The sequence below is a fragment of the Giraffa tippelskirchi genome, chromosome 11 (assembly GCF_054371585.1).
Source record: "Giraffa tippelskirchi isolate mGirTip1 chromosome 11, T2T-mGirTip1v1.2.pri, whole genome shotgun sequence".
Taxonomy (NCBI): domain Eukaryota; kingdom Metazoa; phylum Chordata; class Mammalia; order Artiodactyla; family Giraffidae; genus Giraffa; species Giraffa tippelskirchi.
The window spans coordinates 81265723-81288021 of NC_137285.1; positions in this window are offsets into that span (position 1 = coordinate 81265723).

Here is a 22299-nt window from a genome sequence, read left to right on the forward strand (position 1 = left end):
GCAAAGGTAAGATGGTACAGTGGAAAAGCACCTAGACTGAATATCAAAGGACTTAATTTTTTGTCCTTGCATTAACAATATACAATTGTAAGTTGGATTAGGTGATTTCATCGAGTCCTTCCAGGTCTCTTAAATTTCATCTCTTCATACAATTTACTAACAACTGTATTATGTAGAATATAATATCCCCTTCATGGATCAAAATCTTGTCATGGTGAAGGGGCTTGCATAACTCAGTGAAGCTATGAAACATGCTGTGCAAGGCCACCCAAGAAGAATGGGTCATAGTGAAGTGTTCTGGTAAAACATAGTGTGGTCCACTGGAGGAAGGAATGGCAACCCATTTCAGTATTCTTTTCCTAAGAACCCCATGACCAGTATGAAAAGGCAAAAAGATTTGACACCAGAAGGTGAACCCCCCAGGTTGTGTGGTGTCCAATAAGCTACTGGGGAAGAGTAGAAGGCAATTGCAAATAACTTCAGAAAAAATGAAGAGGCTGGGTCAAACTGAAAATGATGCTCAGTTGTGGATGTGTCTGGTTCAGGATTGAGAAATGAGTACATCAGGCTGTTTACTGTCACTCTTTAACTTATATGCTGATCACATCATGAGAAATACTGGGTTGGATGAGTTACAAACTAGAATCAGGGTTGGCAGGAGAAACCTCAATAACCTCAGATATACAGATGGCAGAAAGTGAAGAGGAACTAAAGAACCTCTTGATGAGGGTGAAGGAGGAGAGGGGAAAAGCTGGCTTAAAAATACATATTAAGGAAAAAAAAAAACAAAGATCACGGCATCTGGCCCCATCATTGGCAAATAGAAGGGAAAAAGGTGGAAGCAGTGAGTGATTTCCTCTTTTTGGGCTCTAAAATCACTGTGGATGGTGACTGCAGCCATGATATTAGAAGACAATTACTTCTTGGCAGGAATGCTATAACAAACCTAGACAGTGTGTTAAAAAGCAAAGACATCACTTTACTGACAAAGGTCCATACAGTCAAAACTATGGCCTTTTCAGTAGTCATGTACAGTTGTGAGAGCTGGACTGAAAAGAAGCTAAAGCCCTGAAGAATTGATCCCTTCGAACTCTGGTGCTGGGTAAAACTCTTAAGAGTCCCTTGGACAGCAAGGAGATCAAACCAACCAATCTTTTTTTTTTTTTTTTAACTTTACAATATTCTATTTATTTTGCCATACATTGACATGAATCCACCATGGGTATACATGTTTTCCCCTTCCAAGACCTCCCTTCCACTTCCCTTCCCTTCCCATCCCATCCCTCCGGGTCATCCTGGTGCACCAGCCCCGAGCACCCTGCATCATGCGTTGAACCTGGACTGGTGATTCATTTCACATATGATAATTTACATGCTTCCATGCCATTCTCCCATATCCTCCCACCCTCGCCCTCTCCCATAGAATCCATAATACTGTTCTATTTATCTGTGTCTCTTTTGATGTCTCGCATACAGGGTTATCTTTACCGATTGACTAAATACCATATATATGTGTTAGTATACTGTTTTGGTGGGGTTTTTTTTCTGGCTTACTTCACTCTGTTTAATAGGCTCCAGTTTCAACCACCTCATTAGACCTGATTAGAATGTATTCTTTTTAATGGCTGAGTAATATTCCATTGTGAATATGTACCACAGCTTCCTTATCCATTCATCTGCTGATGGGCATCTAGGCTGCTTCCATGTCCTGGCTATTATAAACAGTGCTGAGGTGAACATTGGGGTACACGTGTCTCTTTCAAGTCTGGTTTCCTCAGTGTGTATGCCCAGCAGTGGGATTGCTGGGCCATATGGCAGTTCTATTTCCAGTTTTTTGAGGAATCTCCGCACTGTTCTCCACAGTGGCTGTACTAGCTTGCATTTCCACCAACACTGTAAAAGGGTTCCCTTTTCTCCACACCCTCTCCAACAATTATTGCTTGTAGTCTTTTGGATAGCAGCCATTCTGACGGGCGTGAAATGGTATCTCATTGTGATTTTGATTTGCGTTTCTCTGATAATGAGTGATGTTGAGCATCTTTTCATGTGTTTGTTAGCCATCTGTATGTTTTCTTTGGAGAAGTGTCTGTTTAGTTCTTTGGCCCACTTTTTGATCGGGTCGTTTATTTTTCTGGAATTGAGCTGCAGGAGTTGCTTGTATATTTTTGAGATTAATTGTTTGTCCGTTGTTTCATTTGCTATTATTTTCTCCCATTCTGAGGGCTGTCTTTTCACCTTGATTATAGTTTCCTTTGTTGTGCAAAAGCTTTTAAGTTTAATTAGGTCCCATTTGCTTATTTTTGCTTTTATTTCCATTATTCTGGGAGGTGGGTCATAGAGGATCCTGCTGTGGTTTATGTCGGAGAGTGTTTTGCCTATGTTTTCCTCTAGGAGTTTCATAGTTTCTGGTCTTACATTTAGATCTGTAATCCATTTTGAGTTTATTTTTGTGTATGGTGTTAGAAAGTGTTCTAGTTTCATTCTTTTACAAGTGGTTGACCAGCACCACTTGTTAAAGAGATTGTCTTTTCTCCATTCTTGCCTCCTTTGTCAAAGATAAGGTGCCCATAGGTGTGTGGATTTATCTCTGGGCTTTCTATTTTGTTCCATTGATCTATATTTCTGTCCTTGTGCCAGTACCATACTGTCTTGATGACTGTGGCTTTGTAGTAGAGCCTGAGGTCAGGCAGGTTGATTCCTCCAGTTCCATTCTTCTTTCTCAAGATTGCTTTGGCTATTCGAGATTTTTTGGATTTCCATACAAATTGTGAAATTATTTGTTCTAGTTCTCTGAAGAATACTTTTGGAAGCTTGATAGGGATTGCATTGAATCTATAGATTGCTTTGGGTAGTATACTCATTTTCACTATATTGATTCTTCTGATCCATGAACACGGTATATTTCTCCATCTATTTGTGTCCTCTTTGATTTCTTTCACCAGTGTTTCATAGTTTTATATATATAGGTATTTTGTTTCTTTAGGTAGATATATTCCTAAGTATTTTATTCTCTTCATTGCGATAGTGAATGGAATTGTTTCCTTAATTTCTCTTTCTGTTTTCTCGTTCAAACCAATCAATCTTAAAGGAAGCCAACACTGAATAGTCATTGGAAGGACTGATACTGAGACTGAAGATACAATATTTTGATCTCCTTATGTGAATAGCTGACTCATTGGAAACGACCCTAATGCTGGAAAAGATTGAAAGTAGAAGAAGAGTGCGGGATGAGAAGGCAGAGGATAAAATGGCTGGATTACATCGCTGATGCAATGGACATGATCTTGGGCAAACTCTAGGAGATGGTGAGGGATAGGAAGGCCTGGCATACTGTGGTCCCATGGGGTCATGAAGAATCTGGCACAACTGAGTGACTCAACAACAACAACTGCTGGTAAAAGTAAAGTCCAATGTTGTGAAGAACAATATTGCATAGGAATCTGTTAGTCCATGAATCAAGGTAGATTGGAAGTGGTCAAGCAGGAGATGGCAAGCATGAACATCAACATCTTAGGAGTCACTGAAGTAAAATGGACAGGAATGGGTGAATTTAATTCAGTATATGTACTATTGTGTGCAAGAATCACTTGGAAGAAATGAGGTAGTCATAATAGTTAACAAAAATTTCATACTCAGCACTTGGGCGCAATCTTAAAAATGACAGAATGATCTAGGTTTGTTTCCAAGGCAAACCATTCAATTTCACAGTAATCCAAGTATATGAACCACCATTAATGCCAAAGAAACAGAAGCTGACCTACATTGAAGACCTACAAGACTTTCTAGAACTAACAAAAAAAGATTTCCTTTTCTGATTCCCATAGGGGATTGTAATACAAAAGCACAAAGTCAAGAGATACCTGGAGTAACAAGCAAATTTGGCCGTGGAGTACAAAATGAAGCAGGGCAAAGGCTAACAGAGTTTTGCCAAGTGAACCCACTGTTCATAGCTAACATCATCTTCCAACAATATGAGAGATGTTTCTACACATGGACATTAACAGATGGTTAACACTTCAAACTGATTATATTGTTTGCAGCCAAAGATGGAGAATCTTTATAGTTATCAGAAGCAAGATCTGGAGTTGATTGTGTCTCAGATTACAAAATTCAGGTTAAAAATGAAGAAAGTAGAGAAAAGCACTAAGCCATTCATGTATGGCCTAAATATAATCCTTGTGATTATGCAGTAGAAGTGATGAACTGATTCAAGGGGTTAGATATGGTAGACAGAGTACTTGAAGAAATATGGAAAGAGGTTCATAACATTGTAGAGAATGCAGTGACCAAAACTACATTAAAGAAAAGGATGTGCAAGAAGGAAAAGTGGTTGTCTGAGGAAATCTTACAAATAGCTGAGAAAAGAAGAGAAGCAAACAAAGGGAAGGGAGAAAGGGGGCGATATACGCAACTAAATACAGAGATCCAGAGAATAACAACGAGAGATGAAAAGACTTTATTAAAAGTAATGCAAAAGAATAGAGGAAAACAATAGAATGAGAAAGACTAGAGATCAAGAAAATTGATCTTTAGAGAGATTCAAGAAAATTGGAGAGATCAAGGAGACATTTCATGTAAGGATGGGTAAAATAAAGGATAGAAATGTTAACAACATAACAGAAGAAGAAAAGATTAAGAAGAATTGTCAAGAATACACAAAAGAACTATACAAAAAAGGTGTGAATGATTCAGATAACCTCAGCGTTTTGGCCATTCACCTAGACCCTGACATCCTGTGATGTGAAGTCAAATTGGCCTTAGGAAGCATTACTACAAACAAAGTTAGTGGAGGTGATGAAATTCTAGCTAAACTATTTCTAATCCTAAAAGATGATACTGTTACAGTGTAGCACTAAATATGTCAGCAAATTTGGATAACTTATCAGTGGCCACAGAACTGGAAAATGTCAGATTTCATTCAATCTCAAAAAAGACAATGGCAAAGAATGTTCAAACTATCATGCAGCTTCACTCATTTAACATGCTATCAAGGTTGTGCTCAAAAATCTTCAAGTTAGGCTTCAGTAATATGTGAACCCAGAACTGCCAGATGTACAAGCTAGATTTAGAAAATACAGAGGAACAAAGACCAAATTGCCAATATTATTTGGATCATAGAGAAAGGAAGGGAATTTCAGAAAACATCTGTTTCATTGACTAAACTAGAGTCTTTGTGTGGATCACAACAAACTGGAAAATTCTTAGAGATGGGAATACCAGACCACCTTACCTGTCTCCTGAGAAAGCTATGTCAAGGTCAAGAAGCAACAGTTAGAACTGAACATGGAATGATGAACTGGTTCAAAATTGGAAAAGGATCATGTCAAGGCTGGATCTTGTCACCCTGCTTACTTAACTTATATGTAGAGTGCATCATGTGAAATGCCAGGCTGCAAGAATTACAAACTGGAATCAAGATTGCTGTGAAAAATATCAACTACCTCTGATATTTAGATGTTACCATTCTAATGGCAGAAAATGAAGAGGAACTGAAAAGCATCTTGATGAGGGTTAAAGAGGACAGTGTAAAAGCTGGCTTAAGACTTAGCACTTAAAAAACTAAGATCACAGCATCTGATCCCATCACCTCATGGCAAATAGAAGGGGAAAAGTGTAAACAGTGACAGATTTTATTTTCTTGGGCACCAAAACCACTGAAGACAGTGAATGCAGTCATGAAATTAAAATACACTTGCTCGGGAAGGAAAGCTACACCAAACCTAGATAGTGTATTAAAAAGCAGAGACATCAATTTATTGGCAAGGTCCCTATGGTCAAAGCTATGTTTTTCCCAAGGTCATGTATGAATGTGGGTTGGACCATAAAGAAGGCTGAGCACCAAAGATACTTTTGAATTGTGGTGCTGGAGAAGACTCTTGAGAATCCCTTGGACTGCAAGGAGATCAAATGAGTCAATTCTAGAGGAAATCAATTGCTAATGTTCTTGGAAGGACTGATGGTGAAGCTCCGATATTTTGGCCACCTGAAGAGAAGAATCAATGCATTGGAAAAGATCCTGATGCTGGGAAATACTGAAGGCAAAAAGAGAAGGATGCAGCAGAGGATGAGATGGTTAGAGAGTATCACCAACTCAATGGGCATGAATTTGTGCCAAATCCATGAGATAGTGAAGGACAGAAAGCCTGGCATGCTATCATCCATGGGATCTCAAAGAGCTGCTCACAATTTAGCGACTGAACAACAATGATATAATATATAATTACGGAAACAGTGTGCAAAGAAAATTCTCACCATGTATTCTAGTATAATAACGAGTGAGAACATTTTCCCTAGTCTGATGTTTTCTGATAGGATCTTGACTAGTTTTGAGTACTCTGTAGTTGTTGTTCAGTCTCTCAGTCGTGTCCAATTTTTGTGACCCCATGGACTGCAGCATTCCTTCTCCTTCACCATCTCCTGGGGCTTGCTCAAACTCACGTCATCGGTTACTGGTGCTTCAGCTTAAGCATCAGTCCTTCCAGTGAATATTCCGGTTGATTTTCTTTAGGATTGATTGAATTGATCTCCTTGCAGTCCAAGGGATTCTAAGAGTCTTCCCCAATACCACAGTTTGAGAGCATCAGTCTTTCAGCACTCAAGGATCATTATGGTTCATCTCTCCCGTCTTTATATGGAAAAAAAAAATAGCTTTGATTATATGAATCTTTGCAAAGTAATGTCACTGCTTTTTGTTATGCTGTCTAGGTTTGTCATAGTTTTTCTCCCAAGGAGCAAGCGTCCTAGAATTTCATAGCTACAGTTACCATCTGAGGTGATTTTGGAGCCTAAGAAAATAAAGTCTGTCATTGTTTCCATTGTTTTCCTGTCTATCTGCCATGAAGTGATGGGAACCGATGTCATGATCTTAGTTTTCTGAATGTTGAGTTTAAGCTAGTTTTTTTCACTCTCACCCTCATTTTCATCAAGAAGCTCTTTAGTTCCTCTTCACTTTCTGCCATAAGGGTGGTGTCATCTTTATATCTGAAGTTATTGATATTTCTCCCAACAATCTTGATTCCAGCTTGTGCTTCATCTAGCCCCAGGCATTTCACATGCTCCTTTATCAATTTCCTATCAGTCCGTTGTTCCATGTCAGGTTCTAACTGTTGTCTCTTGATTTGCAACAGTTTCTCAAGAAGCAGGTAAGGTGGTCTGGTATTCCCACCTCTTAAAGAACTTTCCACAGTTTGTTGTGATCCACACAGTCAAAGGCTTTAGCAGAGTCAATGAAGCAGAAATACAGTCTTTTCTGAAATTCTCTTGCTTTTTCTATGATCCAAAGGATGTTGGCATTTTGATTTCTGGTGTCTCTGCCTTTCTAAATCCAGCTTGATTAACTGGAAGTTCTCAGTTTATGTACTGTTAAAGCCTAACTAGGAAAATTTTGAGTATTATTTTGCCAGCATGTGAGATGTGCAATTGGTGGTAGTTCAAAGATTCTCTGGCATTGCCTTTCTTTGGGATTGGAATGAAAACTGATCTTTTCCAGTCCTGTGGCCATTGCTGAGTTTTCCAAATTTGCTGGTATATTGAGTGAGGCACTTTAACAGCATCACCTTTTGGGGTTTGAAATTTCTCAACTGGAATGCCATTATCTCCACTAGCTTTGTATGCAATGCTGCTTCCTAAGGTCCACTTGAATTCGTACCCCAAGATGTCTGGTTCTAGGTGAGTGATCACACCTTCATGGCTATCTGAGTCATTAAGATCTTTTTGGTATAGTTCTTCTGCGTATTCTTGTCACCTCTTCTTAATACCTTCTGCTTCTGTTAGGTCCATGCCATTTCTGAAGAAGGTAAAATTCTCTCTAAAATACTATAGGTTTAGACATTCTTAAGAAAATATTAGCATCTAAAATACAATAATATGTAATAATTTCATTCATTGTTACAAACTAGAGGTTGCAAGAATGTAAAAAAATTACGAGAAAGTTTTAAAACAAAATCAATTTTTATATGTTTGGTGTTCTTTTTTTCCCCCAGCAGGAGAACAAAGAAAAAGGTTACAAGAGTCTTTTAATATTTTAACTATATGAAAACTAAAACTGAGCACTAGACTGTGTACATAAGTAAATCTGAAATACAAGAGTTAAATAAGATTTTCCCTTTCAAAGAAAAAAGAATGTAAGCTTTCCTTACATTTAACAAACTTCACAGAACAGATACTGAAGGGGAACAGCCCTCCTGACTAATTTTCCACCAGTCTACCATCAGGAAGTGATCATCCACTGTAAGTCCTAGGTGTGGCCTGGCTCCCATAGTTGCCTGGCAGCAGCAGCAGCAGGTGGGGCCTGAGGAGGGGCAAGAGGGTGCTTTGTGGCCCCCTTTAATCAGAGCTTACCCTGATCAGAGCTTAATCAAAGCTATTCAAAGTTAATTACAACATTAACATAATAAAGATGAAAAAAACAGTGAACCAGTGAAGTTGCTCAGTCACGTCCAACTCTTTGCCATCCCATGGACTGTAGCCTACAAGTCTCCTCCATCCATGGAATTTTCCAGGCACGAGTATTGGAGTGGGGTGCCATTTCCTTCTGCAGGGGATCTCCCTGCCCCAGGGATCGAATCCAGGTCTCCTGCATTGCAGGCAGACGCTTTACCATCTGAGCCACCAGCAAAGCCCAAAGTACAAAGGTGAAAGCCCAAAGGTGAAAAGTACATGGCAAATCAACTCAATAAAAGAAGAATAAAACATGCAATGTCTATAACTTGTGGATGTGACTGGAGATGGAGGTAAAGTCTGATGCTGTAAAGAGCAATATTGCATAGGAACCTGGAATGTTAGGTCCATGAATCAAGGAAAATTGTAAGTGGTCAAACAGATGACAAGAGTGAGACATTTTAGGAATCAGAAAACTAAAATGGACTGGAATGGGTGAATTTAGCTCAGATGACCATTATATCTACTACTGTGGGCAAGAATCCCTTACAAGAAAAGGAGTAGCTATGATAGTCAACAAAAAAGTCCAAAATGCAGTACTTGGATGTAATCTCAAAAATGACAGAATGATCTCTGTTCGTTTCCAAGGCACACCATTCAATATCACAGTAATCCAAGTCTATGCCCCGACCACTAATGTCAAAGATGAAGTTGAACGATTCTATGTAGACCTACAAAGCCTTCTAGAACTCACAACCAAAAAAAGATGTATTTTTCATTATAGGGGAATGGAATGCAAAACCAGGAAGTCAAGAAATACCTGGAGTAACAGACAAATTTGGCCTTCGAGTACAGAATGAAGAATTTTGCCAAGACAACACAATGATCATAGCAAACACCCTCTTCCAACAACACAAGAGACGACTCGACACATGGACGTCAACAGGTGGTCAACACCGAAATCAGATTGATTATATTCTTTGCAGCCAAAGATGGAGACGCTCTATAGAATCAGCAAAACAAGACCAGGAGCTGACTTTGGCTCAGATCACGAACTCCTTATTGCCAAATTCAGACTTAAGTTGAAGAAAGTAGGGAAAACCACTAAACCATTCAAATATGACCTAAATAAAATCCCTTAAAATTTTACAGTGGAAGTGACAAATAGACTCAAGGGATTAGAGCTGATAGACAGAGTGCCTGATGAACTATGGATAAAGGTTGACATTGTACAGTACACAGGGATCAAGAACATCCTCAAGAAAAAGAAATGCAAAAAGGCAAAATGATTGTCTGAGGAGGCCTTACAAATAACTATGAAAAGAAGACAAGCCAAAGGCAAAGGAGAAAAGGAAAGATAATCCATTTGAATGCAAAATTCCAAAGAACAGCAGGGAGAGATAAGAAAGTCTTCCTCAGTGATCAATGCAAAGAAATAGAGGAAAACAATAGAATGGGAAAGAATAGAGATCTCTTCAAGAAAATTATAGATACCAAGGGAAATTTTCATACAAATATGGGCTGAATAAAGGACAGAAAAGGTATGGACATAACATAATCAGAAGCTATTAAGAAGAGGTGACAAGAGTACACAGAAGAACTGTACAAAAAAGATTTTCACAATCCAGATAACCACGATGGTGTGATCACTCACCTAGAGCCAGACATCCTGGAATGTGAAGTCAAGTGGGCCTTAGGAAGCATCACTACAAACAAAACTAGTGGAAGTGCTGGAATTCCAATTGAGCTATTTCAAATCCTAAAAGACGATGCTGTGAAAGTGCCGCACTCAATATACTAGCAAATTTGAAAATCTTGTCAGTGGCCACAGGACTGGAAAATGTCAGTTTTCATTCCAATGCCAAAGAAAGGCAATGCCAAACAATGCTCAAACTACCGCACAATTGCACTCATCTCACACGCTGGCAAAGAAATACTGAAAATTCCCCAAGCCATGATTCAATAGTATGCTAACTGTGAACTTTCAGATGTTCAAGCTGGATTTAGAAAAGGCAGAGGAACCAGAGATCAAATTTCCAACATCCGTCGGATCATCAAAAAGGCACAAGAGTTCCAAAAAAAAAAACCCCATCTATTTCTGCTTTATTGACTTTGCAAAAGCCTTTGACTGTGTGACTCACAAATAACTGCGGGTAATTCTTAAAGAGATGGGAATACCAGATCACCTGACCTGCCTCCTAAGAAACCTGTATGCAGATCAAGAAGCAACAGTTAGAACTGGACATGCAACAACAGACTGGTTCCAAATCAGGAAAGGAGTACGACAAGGCTTTATATTGTCACCCTGCTTATTTAACTTCTATGCAGAGTACATCACGAGAAATGCTGGACTGGATGAAGCACAACCTGGAATCAATATTTCTGGGAAAAATATCAATGACCTCAGATATGCAGATAACACCACCCTTATGGCAGAAAATCGGAGAAGGCAATGGCATCCCACTCCAGTACTCTTGCCTGGAAAATACCATGGACGGAGGAGCCTGGTAGGCTACAGTCCATGAGGTCGCTAAGAGTCGGACACGACTGAGCGACTTCACTTTCCCTTTTCCCTTTCATGCACTGGAGAAAGAAATGGCAACCCACTCCAGTATTCTTGCCTGGAGAATCCTAGGGACGGCGGAGCCTGGTGAGCTGCCAGCTATGGGGTCGCACAGAGTCGGACACGACTGAAGCGACTTAGCATACCATAGCATAGCATGGCAGAAAATGAAGAAAAACTAAAGTGCCTCTTGATGAAAGTAAAAGAGGAGGGTGAAAAAGTTGGCTTAAAACTTAACATTCATAAAAATAAGATCATGCCATCTGGTCCCATCACTTCATGGCAAATAGATGGGTAAACAGTGGAAACAGTGACAGACTTAATTTTTTTTTTGGGGGGGGGGCTCCAAAATCAGTACAGATGGTGACTGTGGTCATGAAATTAAAAGATGCTTACTCCTTGGAAGGAAAGTTATGACCAACCTAGATAGCATATTAAAAAGCAGAGACATCACTTTGCCAACAAAGGTCTGTCTAGTCAAAGCTATGGTTTTTCCAGTGTTCATGTATGGATGTGAGAGTTGGACGATAAAGAAAGCAGAGCACTGAAGAACTGATGCTTTTGAACTGTGGTGTTGGAGAAGACTCTTGAGAGTCCCTTGGACAGCAAGGAGATTCAACCTGTCAAACCTAAAGGAAACCAGTCCTGATTATTCATTGGAAGGACTGATGTTGAAGCTGAAACGCCAATACTTTGTTCTCCTGATGCAAAGAATTGACTCATTGGAAAAGACCCTGATGCTGGGAAAGATTGAAGGTGGGAGGAGAAGGGGATGACAGAGGATGAGATGGTTGGATAACACCACTGACTCATTGGACAGGATTTTAATCAAGCTCCGGGAACTGGTGATGGACAGGGAAGCCTTGCCTGCTACAGTCCTTGGGGTTCCAAAGAGTTGGACATGAATGATCGACTAAACTGAACTGAACTGAAAGAGTTTTTTTTTTTTACACTGAAAGAGAGAAAATATCTTAGGAAACTAGGAAGAAAAATTTTGATCTACTAAAGGGAATCAATGAAGAATCGAAGCTAAGGGAAATAATTATTGGTGAAATATTGAATTTGTCCCCAGTGATGTCTGGAATGAAGTAAGATCGTTAGTATTCAGCAAATCTTCTAACAAAAAAACAAAAACAACATTAAAAACAAAACAACAACAACAAAATGCACTGGAAGTTCTATCTGGCGCAAACTGGTAAAAAAGAAAAGAAAAGAAAGAAAAGCTTAAAGCTTGGGTGAAAGTGAAAATGAACATCACTAGTTGTGTTTGACTTTTTGCAACCCCATGAACTGTAGCCTGCCAGGTTCTTCTGTCCATGGAATTTTCCAGGTCAGAATACTGGAGTGGGTAACAGTTCCTTCTTCAGGGGATCTTCCCAACCCAGGGATTGAACCTAGGTCTCCCACATTGGAGGTGGAAATGTTGGGTAGAGGGAAGAAAATTTGCCCTATTCAGAAACAATGCAATGAATTATGTAAAAATCCTAAATATATAAAATAACTACTTGAATCAATAAATAAATGCAATATATTACAGGAAGAAACAATTATATATCCAATTACTAGCAGCAAATAATTTAAAAATTGAATTAAAAATTTCATGAATATCAGCTTTAAAAACAAAATATAAAATTAAAAAGAGATGTTCAAGATTGCTACACTGTAGACTATAAATCACTATCAAAATAAAGAACAAATAAATTAATGCCGTAATATACCATGTTTTTAGATTGAGATGTTCAGTATTGTTAAGATGTTAGTTTTCCTCTCATCAATTTACAGATTCAATAATCTCAGTCATAATCATGAGATTTTGTGACAGAAATGTATAAATATTATATATATGTATATATATATATATATATATATATATATATATATATATATACATTCTTTTTTGCCACACAGCATGACATAGGGAAATTCCCCAACCAGGGATTGAACCTGTGCCCTCTGCATGGGAAGTAGAGTCCTAACCACTGGACCACCAGGGAAGTCCATAAATAAATAGACTGATTTAAAAATTAATATACAAATGCAAACGATTAAAAGGAGACACAAAATCTTGGAAAAGATAAAATAATAAATGTAGAGGACTCATAATACCAAACTCACTATGTAATTTAGAGTAACAGTAATTCAGGCATGTGATATCAGCATAAGGACAGACAAACTAATGAATTAAACAAAATAATGATTACAAAATAGACCCATACTTATATAAAAATATGGTTCTTTGAAAAGCATTAAATATACTGACATAGGAAATAAATCATTTTCAATAAATGATACTGGAAGAACTGGGCATCCATATGCTAAAAGAAAAGAAAGCCATCCCCCCATCATATTCATATAAAAGATTCATTTGTGATAGATCATGTATTTAGAGCAACATATCAAAGCTATAAAGATTCCAAATGAAAACATAGGAGAATATTTTGACACCTTGGGTTAACAAATGTTTATTACACAGGACAGAGAAAACAATAATTAAAGAAAATTGATAAAAGAGACTCTGTCAAAAAAAAAAAAACGCTTGCCATGAAAACATATCAATAACAAACATGGCAAAGACTGGAGAGAGTATTGGATAGTCATATCTTGGAAAAGATTTGAATCAAGAATATAAAACACTCCTACAACTTGGTAAAATTTTTAAAGCTCAGCAAATAAATGGACAAAGGACCTAGACACTTCACAAAAGAAGATATTAAAAATGGCTAATGATACATTTAAAATTTTTCAATATTTTTGATTTTCAGGAAAGTTAAAACTAAAATCACAATGAGATACCACTACACACATCCTGGAATGGTTAAAGTCAGGATGCACTTGATTACTGATGGTGGTGTAAAATAAAACAAACCCTTTGGGGAGAGATGATTTCTTTTAAAATTTATATTCACTTGCTTATGGCCCTAAAATTACATTCTTAGGTATTTGCATAGGGAAATAAAAATTTGTTTATAAATATCGACAATATTCATGGTATTTTAATTCATACTAGCCAGCAAACACAAATGTATGTTGCAATGGGGTTGAATTAACAAATAGTTATGTATTCATTCCATAAAATATTATTCCAGAATAAAGAGAATGAACTACTGATACATATAACTACATCAATGAATCTGAGTTATTATACTGAATGAAAGAAATTGAATCTCAAAGAATGCATATTGTTTGATTCCATTTATGTAACATTCTAATTGTGGCAAACTAATCTTGAAGAAAAAATAAGAAATGTGTTTGCTTTGGGTGGATTGAGTAACAAAGAACACAACACATCATTATCCCTTCTAACATAGTCTATATTTTGATAAGGATGTAGGCTATGGAGATATAATTTATCTCTATAAACTCTAAAACTCTAAAATCTCATTTAATGGTAAATTTAAGATTTATTCATTTCACCTGGATGTCAATTTTACTTCAAAAAGGAATTGTAAACAAATTTTGAAATGAAATGAAATGCTAGTCCCTCAGTCATGTCAACTGTTTGCAACCACATGGACTATGGAATCTCCAGGCCAGAATACTGGAGCAGATAGCTGTTCCCTAGACTCATCCCTACCCAAGATGGATGGCATGACCAACTCGATGGACATGAGTTTGAGCAAGCTGTGGGAGTTGGTGATGGACAGGGAAGCCTGGCTTTCTGCAGTCTATGGGGTCGCAGAGTCAGACACGACTGAGCGACTGAACTGAACTGAACTGAAATGAGCTGTTCCCTTCTCCAGGGGATCTTCCTAATCCAGGGGTCAAATCCAGGTGTCCCACATTGCAGGTAGATTTTTTACCATCTGAATCACCAGGAAAGCCACAAAAATATTAAATATTTTTTTTAATATTGATTCCCATTAAATAAGTTTGCTTTTCACAATGATGTGGGTTAATAAAGCTGAAACTAACTTCTGTGTATTTTAAGCATAAACAGAGGAAAAAATACATTGAGAATAATGGAAACACATTCTCTCAGTGTTATAGAGATACAAATGTATAAATGGCAACAACTAGAAAGTATTCATTCTAATTGACGATGGTGTGAAACTACAGAGGTATATCAAGATAAAGAAATAAGTACCAATACGTGCTTATATGTGTGCACATACTTATCTTTGCTCTCTTATATGAGAAGACAAAGAAGCAATGACCTGTGGTGTTTGAGAAGACTCAAGACTCTTGAGAGTCCCTTGGACAACAAGGAGATCCAACCAGTCCATCCTAAAGGAAATCAGCCCTGAATATTCATTGGAATAACTGATGCTGAAGCTGAAACTCCAATACTTTGGTCACCTCATGCGAAGAACTGACTCGTTTGAAAAGACCCTGGTGTTGGGAAAGATTGAAGGTGGGAGGAGAAGGGGACAACAGAGGATGAGGTGGTTGGATGACATCACCGACTCAATGGGCATGAGTTTGAGTAAACTCTGGGAGTTGGTGATGGACAGGGAGGCCTGGCGTGCTGCAGTCCATGGGTCACAAAGAGTCAGATATGACTGATCAACTAAACTGAACTGAACTGATAAGGCTGGTGTTGTTGTTGTTTCTTCTAAGCTGAAGGAGAGAAAATATCTTAGGAAACTAGGAAGAAAAGTTTTGATCCACTTAAGTGAAGCAAAGGAGAAATGTAGATAAGAGAAATAATTATTGGTAAAATATTGAATTTGTCCCCAGTGATGTCTGGAATGAGGTAAGATTGTTAGTATTCAGCAATTCTGCTAACAGAAAAAAAAAAAAAAAAAAGCACTAGAAGTTCTATCTGACATAAATTGGAAAAAAAAAAAAAAAAGAAAGAAAGAAAGAAAATGTTAAAGTTTGGGTGAAAGTGAAAATGAAAGTCACTAGTCGTGCCTGACTTTTTGCAACCCCAAGAATTGTAGCCTGCCAGGCTCTGCTACCCATGGAATTCTCTAGGCCAGAATACTGGAGTGAACATGAATACTGTATGGACATGAGTTACAGTAAGCTCTGGGAGTTGGTGATGGACAGGGAAGCCTGGCCTGCTACAGTCCTTGTGGTCACAAAGTGTCGGACATGACTGAGTGACTGAACTGAACTGAACATATGTTTGTTCTCTTATATGAGAAGACTTAGAAGCAGTGGTACAACCATGGTAATGAGCATATTAGGGACACAAATCTTATTTTTTACATAATATTCAACACAAAAAGGAACCAACTCTTGGTGGAAATGCTTGATTCTAGGTCTGGGAAAGGAAAAGTTCAAGAAGAGCCTGGATTATCTTACGCTAGAAAGTAAGGAAGTGCACAAAAACTCAAAGAGACCTGGGAAAACCACGCTGAAGCCTTCTTGAAAGAACTTTCTCTGATCAAATCGGGAATAAGCTGAATAAGAAAATAATCATGCCACAAAAAAGAAAAAAGAAAGAAAACTTCAGGCCAATATCACTGATAAACATAGATGCAAACATCCTCAACAAAATTCTAGCAAACAGAATCCAACAGCATATTAAAAAGATCATACACCATGACCAAGTGGGCTTTATCCAAGGGATGTAAAAGTTCTTCAATATTTGCAAATCAATAAATATGGTATACCACATTAACAAATTGAAAGATAAAAACCATATGATTATCTCAATAGATGCAGAGAAAGCCTTTGACAAACTTCAACATTCATTTATGATACCAAAAAAAAAAAAAAGCACAAAACTCCAGAAACCAGGCATATAAGGAACGAACCTCAACATAATAAAAGCCATATATGATAAACCCACAGGAAAAATTATCCTCAATGGTGGAAAATTGAAAGCATTTTCCCTAAAGTCAGGAACAAGACATGGGTGCTCACTCTCACCACTACTATTCAACATAGTTTTGGACGTTTTAGCCACAGCAATCAGAGAAGAAAAAGAAATAAAAGGAATCCAGATTGGAAAAGAGAAGTAAAATGCTCACTGTTTGCAGATGACATGATCCTCTATATAGAAAACCCTAAAGATACCACCAGAAAATTACTAGAGCTAATCAATGAATATAGTAAAGTTGCAGGATATAAAATTAATACATAGAATTCCCTTTCATTCCTATACACTAACAAGGAGAAAACAGAAGAGAAATTAAAGAAACAATACCATTCACCATTGTAACAAAAAGAAGAAAATTCTTAAGAATAAATCTACCTAAAGAAACAAAAGACCTATATTTAGAAAACTATAAAACACGGATGAAAGAAATCAAAGAGGACACAAATAGACGGAGAAATATATCATGTTCATGGATTGGAAGAATCAATATAGTGAAAATGAGTATACTACCCAAAGTAATCTATAGATTCAATGCAATCTCTGTCAAGCTACCAATGGTATTTTTCACAGAACTAGAGCAAATAATTTCACGATTTGTATGGAAATTATAAAACCTCGAATAGGCAAAGCAATCTTGAGAAAGAATGGAACTGGAGGAATCAACCTGCCTGACTTCAGACTCTACTACAAAGCTACAGTCATCAAGAGAGTATGGTACTGGCACAAAGACAGAAACATAGAACAATGGATCAAAATAGAAAGCCCAGAGATAAATCTTCCCACCTATGGACACCTTTTATTGACAAAGGAGGCAAAAATATGCAATGAAGAAAAAACAGTCTCTTTAACAAGTGGTACTGGAAAAACTGGTCAACCATGTGTAAAAGAATAAAACTAGAACACTTTCTAACACCATACACAAAAATAAACTCAAAATGTATTAAAGATCTAAATGTAAGACCAGAAACAATAAAAATCCTAGAGGAAAACAAAGGCAAAACACGCTCTGATATAAATCAGAGCAGGACCCTCTATGACCCACCTCCCAGAGTAATGGAAATAAAAGCAAAGATAAATGGGACCTAATTAAACTTAAAAGCTTTTGTACAACGAAAGAAACTATAAGTAAGCTGAAAAGACAGCCTTCAGCATGGGAGAAAATAATCACAAACGAAGCAATTGACAAAGATTAATCTCAAAAATATGCAAGCAGCTCATGCAGCTCAATACCAGAAAATAAAAGACCCAATCAAAAAATGGGCCAAAGAACTAAAGACATTTCTCCAAAGAAGATGTACAGATGGCTATCAAACACATGAAAAGATGCTCAACATCACTCATTATCAGAGAAATGCAAATCAAAACCACAATGAGGTACCATCTCACATGGGTCAGAATGGCTGCTATCAAAAAGTCTACAAGCAATAAATGCTTGAGAGGGTGTGAAGGAAAGGGAACCCTCTTACACTGTTTTTGGGAATGCAAACTAGTTCAGCCACTATGAAAAACAGTGTGGAGATTCCTTAGAAAACTGGAAATAGAACTGTCATATGACCTAGGAATCCCACTGCTGTGCATACACACTGAGGAAACCAGAATTGAAAGAGACACATGTACTCTAATGTTCATCACAGTACTGTTTACAATAGCTAACCATGGAAGCAACCTAGACACCCATCAGCAGAAGAATGGATAAGCAAGTTGTGGCACATATACACAATGGAATATTACTCAGCTATTAAAAAGAATGCATTTGATTCGGTTCTAATGAGGTGGATGAAACTGAAGCCTGTTATACAGAATGAAGGAAGTCAGAAAGAAAAACACCAATACAGTATATTAACACATATATGTGGAATTTAGAAAGATGGTAATGATGACCCTATATGCGAGACAGGAAAAGAAACACAGATTTAAAGAATAAACTTTTGGACTCTGTGGAAGAAGGCTAGAGTTGGATGATTTGAGAGAATAGCATTGAAAACTGTATATTACCATATGTGAAGTAGATGTAATGTCCAAGTTCAATGCATGAAAACAGGGCACTCAAATCAGGTGTGCTGGTATAACACTGAGGGATGGGATAGGTAGGGAAGTGGGAGGGGGATCAGGATGGGGGGCACATGTATAGCCGTGGTTGATTCATGTCAATGTATGGGAAAACCAGAACAATATTGTAAAGTAATTAGCCTCCAATTAAAATGAATAAATTAATTTAAAACAAAAGGGTCAATTGATAAAAAAAAAAGAAAAGAAACTTCTTATACACACTAAAATGTTGGTAAGTCTGGAGAGGTATATATATAGGAGCTCCTTGTTTTATTCTTTAACTTCTCTAATTTTGAAATACCAAAGCAAAAAGAAAGAGAAAAAGAACTTGGAAAACTTCTGCAAAAGTGGGTTGGTAAATTTAAAGTTACAACGGGTTGACAGATGGAGCAGATTACTCAGAAGAGTGGATTTTTATAGAAAGATTTTCTTTTTCTTGAGTAGTTACTTCTGTGTGATACAATCAGAGCATTTTCAAGGAGACTCACAATAATATTAATTTAACTGCAAAATGGATTTCACTGCAAATAACCAATCCTTTATTTTTATTTTTATTAAATATTTTGCAGATATTTATTTTTAATTGGAGTATAATTGCTTTATGATATCGTGTTGGCTTCTGCCATATGTCACCATGAATCCATCATAAGCATACTTGTGCCTCCTCCCACTTGAACCCTTCTCCCACTGTTCACTCCTTCCCATCCCTCTAGGTTGTCACAGACCACTGGGCTTGACTTCCCTGTATCATACAGCAAATTTACACTGGCTCTCTATTTTACATGTGGTAATGTATATGTTTCAGTGCTACACTCAATTTGTTCCACCCTCTCCTTCCTTATATTGTTCCACCCTCCTCTCTCCACTGTGTCCACAAGTCTGTTCTCTATGTCTATGTCTCCATTGCTACCCTGCAAATAAGTTAATTAGTATGATCTTTCCAGATTCCATATGCAAATCCTTTAGATTATATAACTTCTTCAAAGCAACTCTTCACACATAGGTGATTATCTCACATCCTACTCTCTTAAAATAATTAGGTTGTTTGTAAACCTTATCTGTGTTATTTCCCTCAAATTCCCATATCTTTATGTCATATGAACTAAAGAGCCTCTTGATGAAAGTGAAAGAGGGAGTGAAAAAGTTGGCTTGAAGCTCAACATTCAGAAAACTAAGATCATGGCATCCGGTCCCATCATTCCATGGCAAATAGATGGAGAAACAGTGGAAACAGTGGCTGACTTTCTTTTTCTGGGCTCCAAAATCACTGCAGATGGTGATTGCAGCCATGAAATTAAAAGACGCTTGCTCCTTGGAAGGAAGGTTATGACCATCCTAGACAGCATATTAAAAAGCAGAGACATTACTTTGCCAACAAAGGTCCATCTAGTCAAGGCTATGGTTTTTCCAGTGGTCATGTGTGGATGTGAGAGTTGGACTATAAAGAAAGCTGAGCACTGAAGAATTGATGCTTTTGAACTGTGGTGTTGGAGAAGACCCTTGAGAGTCCCTTGGACTGAGAGGAGATCCAACCAGTCCATCCTAAAGGAGATCAGTCCTGGGTGTTCATTGGAAGGACTGATGTTGAAGCTGAAACTCCAATCTTTGGCCACCTGATGCGAAGAGCTGACTCATTGGAAAAGTCCTTGATGTTGGGAAAGATTGAGGGCAGGAGAAGAAGAGGACGGCAGAGGATGAGATGGTTGGATGGCATCACCGACTCAATGGACATGGGTTTGGGTGGACTCTAGGAGTTGGTGATGGACAGGGAGGCCTGGTGTGCTGTGGATCATGGGGTCACAAAGAGTCGGACCCGTCTGAGCAACTGAACTGAACTGAACTGATGTCATATCAAGATACTCTCCTGAACTTCTTCCTGTCTCAGAAAAAAAAAAAAAAAAAGTTCTTTTTTCTAAATTTAACTTTATTCTTTCCAGACTAATTTTTTTGAATTTCTATCTCATCCTGTTAAGCCTTCTAAGTAAGGATTTCATTCTATCACATTGTCAAGAAGCTGCCCATCCTCTTCCTTTCATATTTATCTCTAGTTTTGTTTCTATTGATACCTGTTTCCACATGTGTATATGTGTGTATATTTATACAAACTTACCTTAAAAAAAATGGGGCTTCCCTGAAGGCTCAGTGGTAAAATAACCACCTGCAATGCAGGAGACATGGGTTTGATCTCTGGGTCAGGAATATCCCCTGGAGAAGAAATGAAAACCCATTCCAGTATTCTTGCATGAAAAATCTCACGGACAGAGGAGCCTGGAGGGTTACAATCCATATCGTCACAAAGAGTTGGACGACTGAGTGAGCATAGGACCTTAAAAAATAGCTGAAATCCCAAACCCAAAACTCAAATTCCCTTGAATGTATTAAAGATATTGTCTCTTTGAATGATCTTTTCTTTTTCATATATTTTATTTTTTTTAATTAGAAAATATTTACTATACAATATTGTGGTGGTTTTGGCATACAGCAATATTAATCAGCATTGAGTATACATATGTCCCCTCCCTCTTGAACCCCTCTTCTACCTCCCTTCCCATTCCACCTCTCTAGGTTGTCACAGAGCGCTGGCTTTGGATTCCCTGCTTTTACAGTGAACTCCCACTGGCTATCTATGTTCTCTCCTCATACTTCTACCTTTCAGCACTGTGATCTCACTAGCACTTACATATTTGAGTTTTTTAAGTCTTTATTTTTCTAGAGAGGGTTTAAGTTTTCAACAAAATTTAAAAGAAGGCCCACATAGCCTGGGCCCACACTCATAAACAACCTCCTTTATTAGCAATATCACTTATCAAAATGGGACATTGTTATTATCATTATTTTTTACCAAGGGTGAACTTAAAAGTCATTGATACTCTTTTCTTTCTTTTTTTTTTTAAACAAACCAAGAATGTTTTTCTTTTCATTTAAACTTAAATATTATATATGTAACATATATATATATATATATACACATATATATATAATACATATGACATAGTTTTTGTATTTCAGAAATTTGCAGACATTTTTGTTTGGCATTAATTTCACTATGCTGTAGATGTCTGAAGAAAGCCCTTTTTTTTTTTTCTTATACATCACCCGTGTTTTTTTCCCATCTGCCTGATTATATAGCTATTTTTTTTATTCCTAACTTAAGAAATATTATCAGGGTATAGCATGCATTTGCCCTCAAAGTCCTTGAGATATCTTTTCAATTAAAAGATAAAATCTTTATTTCAGAAAGTAGTTTTATATTATCTAATCAAAATCATTTTTCTAGTTTTGTGAAAAATGTCCTTGGTCTTTTGACAGGGATTGTATTCAATCTGTAGATTACCTTGGGTAGTATGATCATTTTAACAATATTTATTCTTCCAATACATGAACATGGTATATCTGCTTGAGTAATCTGCTTGAGTATGATTTTAGCTGTGGGCTTGTCATATAAGACCTTTATCAAATTGAATTTTATTCCCTATATGCCAACATTCTAGAGAATTTTTATGATAAGTGGATGTTGAGTTTTATCAAAATATTTTCT